The 5,764-nt window shown below is 46.4% G+C and overlaps 1 pseudogene; it reads right to left on the bottom strand.

Annotated features, from left to right (window-relative positions):
* Window positions 1–4,230: 4,230 nt before the first annotated feature.
* Window positions 4,231–5,127, bottom strand: LOC112132737 (etoposide-induced protein 2.4 homolog; annotated as a pseudogene).
* Window positions 5,128–5,764: the final 637 nt, after the last annotated feature.

Here is a 5,764-nt window from a genome sequence, read left to right as displayed (position 1 = left end):
ATCTCGGCTCACTGCAACCTCCGCCTCCTGGGTTCAAGTGATTCTCCTGCCTCAGCCTCCCAAGTAGCGTAGCTGGGGCTACAGGCATGCACGACCACGCCCAGCTGATTTTTGTATTTTTAGTAGAGATGGGGTTTCACCATATTGGCCAGGCTGGTCTCTAACTCCTGACCTCGTGATCTGCCTGCCTCGGCCTCCCAAAGTGCTGGAATTACAGGCGTGAGCCACCACGCCTGGCCTTTCTTAATTCTTTTAGAGGACAGAGACATTCTAGAGAGGCAGAGTGGTACATTTGGCCTGTGTCACTGCTGGACTCCAGACACCTGCAGTGCCCAGGTCTAGGCTCTGTTCTGCTTCCTTGTGGGGACACACAACAGAAGAGAGACAGTCCCTCAGTGGCACAGACATCCTCACCACTACTGCTATAGAGTTCGGGAGCAAGAGAACGAGGCACAAACAAATAAAGAAATAGACCTTACAGGAGCTCCTGAGTTCCCATCATGCCCCAGAGAAGAGTGCTTAAGAAGAAAAATACCAGGATTCTACCCATCATGGAAAGGGCTCCAGAAAGATACTGTGCCTTCCCACAGTGGTCTATGTATCAATAGGGATCACCCACAGGCACCAGTAAGGTGCTTGCCTATGTAAATGGGAGCTTCCTGCAGGGAGGTACAGCTTTTGTTAGCAGAATCTCAACTTCAAGGCTGGCATCAGCCTGTTTTTTGCTAAGCCCTTTCAGATCTGCTGAGCCAATTCTCCAAGAAGGGAGAAAAGGGGGAGGGAAGAGGAAATAAGCCTCCTGAGCCAACTGGAGTTCTCACTCCACACAGTGGATTTGGAGTGACTAATACTGAGGGGCCAGAATAAATGAGGGGCTGATGGAAGGCTGGCAGTTCAGGTCCTGAAGGTCTTACTGAAGAGAAAATGGATATAATGGGTATGAAGGAGGTAGGGGGAATCTCCTTTTGGACTTGGCATATTTCATATTTCCTGTGAAAACAAAAAACAGAAAAACCAAAAAACAAACAAAAATACCCTTATCAAGATTCTTCAAGAGGTTGAAACAAGTTCTATGAGACCTTTCCAAGGCAGATTTCAAAATCCCCTATGAAGCTTGCTGGCCATGGCATTAAACAAATTGGAGTTTAGATTAAGCTCTTTAAGTTCTTTTTAGAACATATGTAACCAAGCCTTTATTAAAAGAATCATAAACAGTTTACTTTTTTGGTCCTCTTCCTTCCTCCATGCATGCTTGCACATAGTCACTTCAGTAGAGGGTAGTCACTAGTAATTGATTAATTTCATATCCTAACCCCTGTGGCTGCAAGATTGATAAACTTGTTTTTCTTTTCTTTCTTTTTTTTTTTTTTTGATATGGAGTCTCTCTGTTACCCGGGCTGGAATGCAGTGGTGAGATCTCGGCTCACTGCAACCTTCCGCCTCCTGAGTTCAAACAATTCTCCTGCCTCAGCCTCCTGAGTAGCTGGGATTACAGGTGCACACCACCACGCCGAGCTAACTTTTGTATTTTTAGTAGAGACGGGGTTTCACCATGTTGGTCAGGCTGGTCTCGAACTCCTGACCTCGTGATCTGCCTGCCTCGGCCTTCCAAAGTGCTGGAATTACAGGTGTGAGCCACCATGCCCGGCCTTGTTTTTCTTTTAAAGAACAAGGAGACCAGGCATGTGGCTTACACCTGTGATCCCAGCACTCTGGGTGGCTGACAACATGAGGATTGCTTGAATCCAGGAGTTTGAGGCCAGCCTGGGCAACAGAGGAAGACCCTCCCTACAAAAAAAAAAAAAATCAAAAAATTAGCTGGATGTGCTGTAGCTCCAGTGACTCAGGAGGATCACTTGGGCCTAGGAGTTGCAGACTGTTACCCAGGCTGCAACTGTTACCAGGCTGTAAGTTATGATTCCACCACTACTCTCCAGCCTGTGTGACAGAGCAAGACCCCGTCTCTAAAAATAAACAAACAAATAAATATCAGGCCTCTGAGCCGGAGCTAAGCCATTGTAACCCCTGTGACCTGCACGTATACATCCGGATGGCCTGCAGGAGCCAAGAAGTCTGGAGCAGCCAAGAAACCACAAAAGAAGTGAAACAGCCAGTTTCAGCCTTAACTGATTAACCAACCTTACGACATTCCACCATTATGACTTGTTCCTGCTCTACCCTAACTGATCAATTGACCTTATGACATTTTTCTCCAGGACAATGGATCTCCTGATCTCCCCACCATGCACCTTGTGACCTCCTCCCCCTGCTGACAACAGATGACCACCTTCAACTGTAACTTTCCACTGCCTACCCAAGTCCTGTAAAGCTGCCCCTCTCCTATCTCCCTTCGCTGACTCTCTTTTTGGACTCAGCCCACTTGCACCCAAGTGAATAAACAGCCTCGTTGCTCACACTAAGCCTGTTTAGGTGGTCTTCTATATGGACATACGTGACAATAAATAAATCACAATGAGTCTGAGGTGATGCAGACCTTCTTGATGGCATCCAGAAGTTTGATCAGACCAAGAGATGCAAACAGCTTTGATTGTCGGGCATTCCATCTCCTCCCTACCTACCTTACTCAGAAAAGCCCCCAGTTATGTTCAAAGGGAAGTCTTTGAACGTAAGACTTGGTTCTGAGTGTCTCTCACCCACTCTCTTTGGTCAAATTAAATAAACCTTTCTCTGCTCTTAAGTGTTGATGTGTCAGTGTTTGGCTTACTGCACATCAGGTACACAGATCTAAATATCAGGGTTCAATAACACATGTAGGTTATTACAAGAAGGTCCACAAAGGGGACTTTCAAGTTGCATCCTGTGTGTGTTTCTTTGGCCTTTATGACGTGGTTCAGAAACACATTAGTCTTATCTGGAGAGTGTGTTAAAACCCTGATCACTGGACCCCACTTTCACATTTGTGATTGAGTAGGTCTACGGAGGGACCTGAGAATTTGCATTCATCACTCGTTCCCAGGTGACACAGCCGTTTGGGGCACCATGCTTGGAGAACCACTCCGGAGACCTCTAAATTGGTAGTTCAACCTTAGCTGCACTTAGAAACACTGGGAAAATATGTGTGTGTGTAACCAGCTCACGTTTCATTGTGACATTTTGAAATTGTACAAGTATTTTGACATCTGACCCCCACATTTAGTCTCTTAAAATGACAGGAAAACACCAACCAATCACAGGTTTAATTAGTTTAAAAAATTTACCCCTTCAATTCCTCTTTGTAGCCCCCAGCACCCAATATTCCTTTGAAATATGAAACAGACCCAGCAGTGGCCAACAGTAAATTTCTACCCCGCACCCCACAACAGAGATGAAAAGTTCAAGCTCTCTGAGCATTGTGTTGTGGTGGCACTTGTCCAGAATTGGTACCTCTGCCTAGTTGGGGGAGTTTAAATGTACCAGTGAAAATAGCTTTTTCTCCTTCAAAGGGAAGAAAGAAAATCACTCCCCAAAACCCAGAAGGTCTGAAGATCTGGCTGTGAGGTCTTTCTTCCTGTCCCATCTCTTAAGACTTTTTTTTTTTTTTTTTTTTTTTGGCAGTGGAGCAAGAGAGACCAAAACCTAACTTGAGTTACAAGAAACAAGACAGTGATGGCTATAAAGGGAGTGACCAGGAGCAACTGGGACACCCCTTTCCCTCCCACATCCAGTGTTTGTGCTTCACAGAAAAACAACAAAAATAACAAATCCACAAGATGCAACAGCTGGAATTACAAATTTCATTCACCCAAGGGTGGTAGAAGGCAGGAAGGAAAGGTGGGAAGGTAAATGGCACAGGGAGAAAAACAAAATATTCAAATCAGTCCAGCCATAGGGACTGGCAAATGCTAGAAAAATAGTTGTAGAAAAAAAAAAAACACTAAAAAAACTGTGGTCCTTTCAGACTCTCAGTGATGTTAAAAATCCACACACTGGTGTCAGGAAGATTCTACCTCACGTGCACCAGAGATAAAGATTCCAATTCCTCAGAGAAGGGATATGCACAGGGCCTTTGGCAGAATGAATCGTGCCTTCCGTGGCAGGGAGAGGTGAACTGGGAAAAGAGTTGCCACAGCCTCCTTCCAATCCCACCCATCCCCTCGATGGTAGGTGACTCAGGCCTGCGGTAGCCTTCAGTTTGGGTGGAGATACATGTGGTGAAGGGAACTTCTCTGCAGAGGTTGAGCTGCTCAAGGCAGACTGCAGGTGAGAGTGTCTTGTGGAAGAGTCTGTTGCTTAAGAAGACCACGAAGGAGGAGAGGTGCAACTCAAAGAGGTATGCTTGGCCGGGGATCTTTGCCTCATTGCACTGATAATGAATAAAGGAAAGAGGATAGAGAAAAGGCAGCCATGGAAAATATATGAGGACTGCATTGCTGTGAGAAAAGCCAAGGGCAAACCAAACCCAAAGTAGTAAAGCCAGTTCCTCTCTATGTTAGAGGAACCGCTGGTGCATTTCAATTCCTTTATTGAACCAACCATATTTGAAGCAGTAGAATGAGTCAAGAAGAGACAAACACCAGAGAGTAACCAGCTGACCAACAAGATGGGTGGGAAAGAGACTCACAGACCTTCCCTGAATGGGGAAAAGAGCCTGCAGCAAAAGATTGGAGAGCATGTCAGCAGTTATTTTGTGGACACTAGGGAATGGGTGAGGCTTCCTCCCTGATGCTTCAAATGCCAGGTCAGCTGTGTCTTGGAACCAAATGACATTCACAACTTTGCTAGGCATGAACAAAGGGAGCATCCAAAAAGCCCTGGAAATTTATACGAGGAAAAATTGCAGCCATGACCAAGCATCTCCACACAGTGATGGATCATAAGTAATTCACGCTGTTACTCACTGAAGCCCAGGAATAAACACTCGATAAGCAAGAGTAGACTGAACCAGAGCACTCCACCACTCCAAGTGCAACATTGGAAAATTCTACCAACACTTGCTGGCTCACTCGCTTGCTCCCACTCTATACTCTGGAGTATTCTCTGTGCCAGGACAATGCTTGCCCTTCTTCCACGCTGCTCCTCTCTTTTGATGGATTGGAGCGTCTAGCTGGAGATGGTACAAATATCCCAGATGGAGTCTTTGACTCCCCTGGGAAGGTCCTGGAGAAAGGTTTTGACACTGTCAGCCATGTCGTCAGTACCCAAACTATCAACTATGCAGAGGAGATAGAAGTGCCCCCAATCTCTCATCATGAAGGACCCCACAGCTCTGCCACCATGGCTCCAGCCTGGCCCCTCGCCCACCACGGGCCCAGTTGGCTCCTCTGTGCCAGGCAGCCTGCTCCGCCGGGGCGCTCCCGGGGATGGGGTGCTGTGCCCACACTGGCCATACCTGGGCTGCAGAGACAGGGAGATTTTTTTAAATGCAATTCTCTACCCTATTTCAAACCGATTAAATCAGAATCTTGTAGGTGGTGCTCAGGCATTGGATTTTTGCAAAGCTCCCAAGTGGTCCTTCCATGCATTAAAGTTGAGAAGCACTGCTCTAAATTTGTTTTGGCCCTGTGGAAAGGTTTCCAACTGATTTCTTATGAAAAAGGTAGTAGAAGCCTCCTCTTCAGTTTGTACCAATAAGGTTATAATGTTGGCCTCTGCCTGATTGGAGAGTGGGGCCATACAAAAAACTGCTCCACCCCAGTTATCTTTGGCCCCAAGGCTGGCCAATGGTTCCACTGGTTTCAGCTTCCTTCTTCTCTGCCTTGGGATTTTAGAGCCCACAGCTTCCAGCATGACCTGCTAGTTGCTGTCAAGGAGATGACGTTAACCG

The sequence above is a fragment of the Pongo abelii genome, chromosome 2 (genome assembly GCF_028885655.2).
Source record: "Pongo abelii isolate AG06213 chromosome 2, NHGRI_mPonAbe1-v2.0_pri, whole genome shotgun sequence".
Lineage (NCBI taxonomy): Eukaryota > Metazoa > Chordata > Mammalia > Primates > Hominidae > Pongo > Pongo abelii.
The sequence above is the reverse complement of the archived record's forward strand: the minus strand, read 5'-3'. Positions and strand labels throughout refer to the sequence as shown.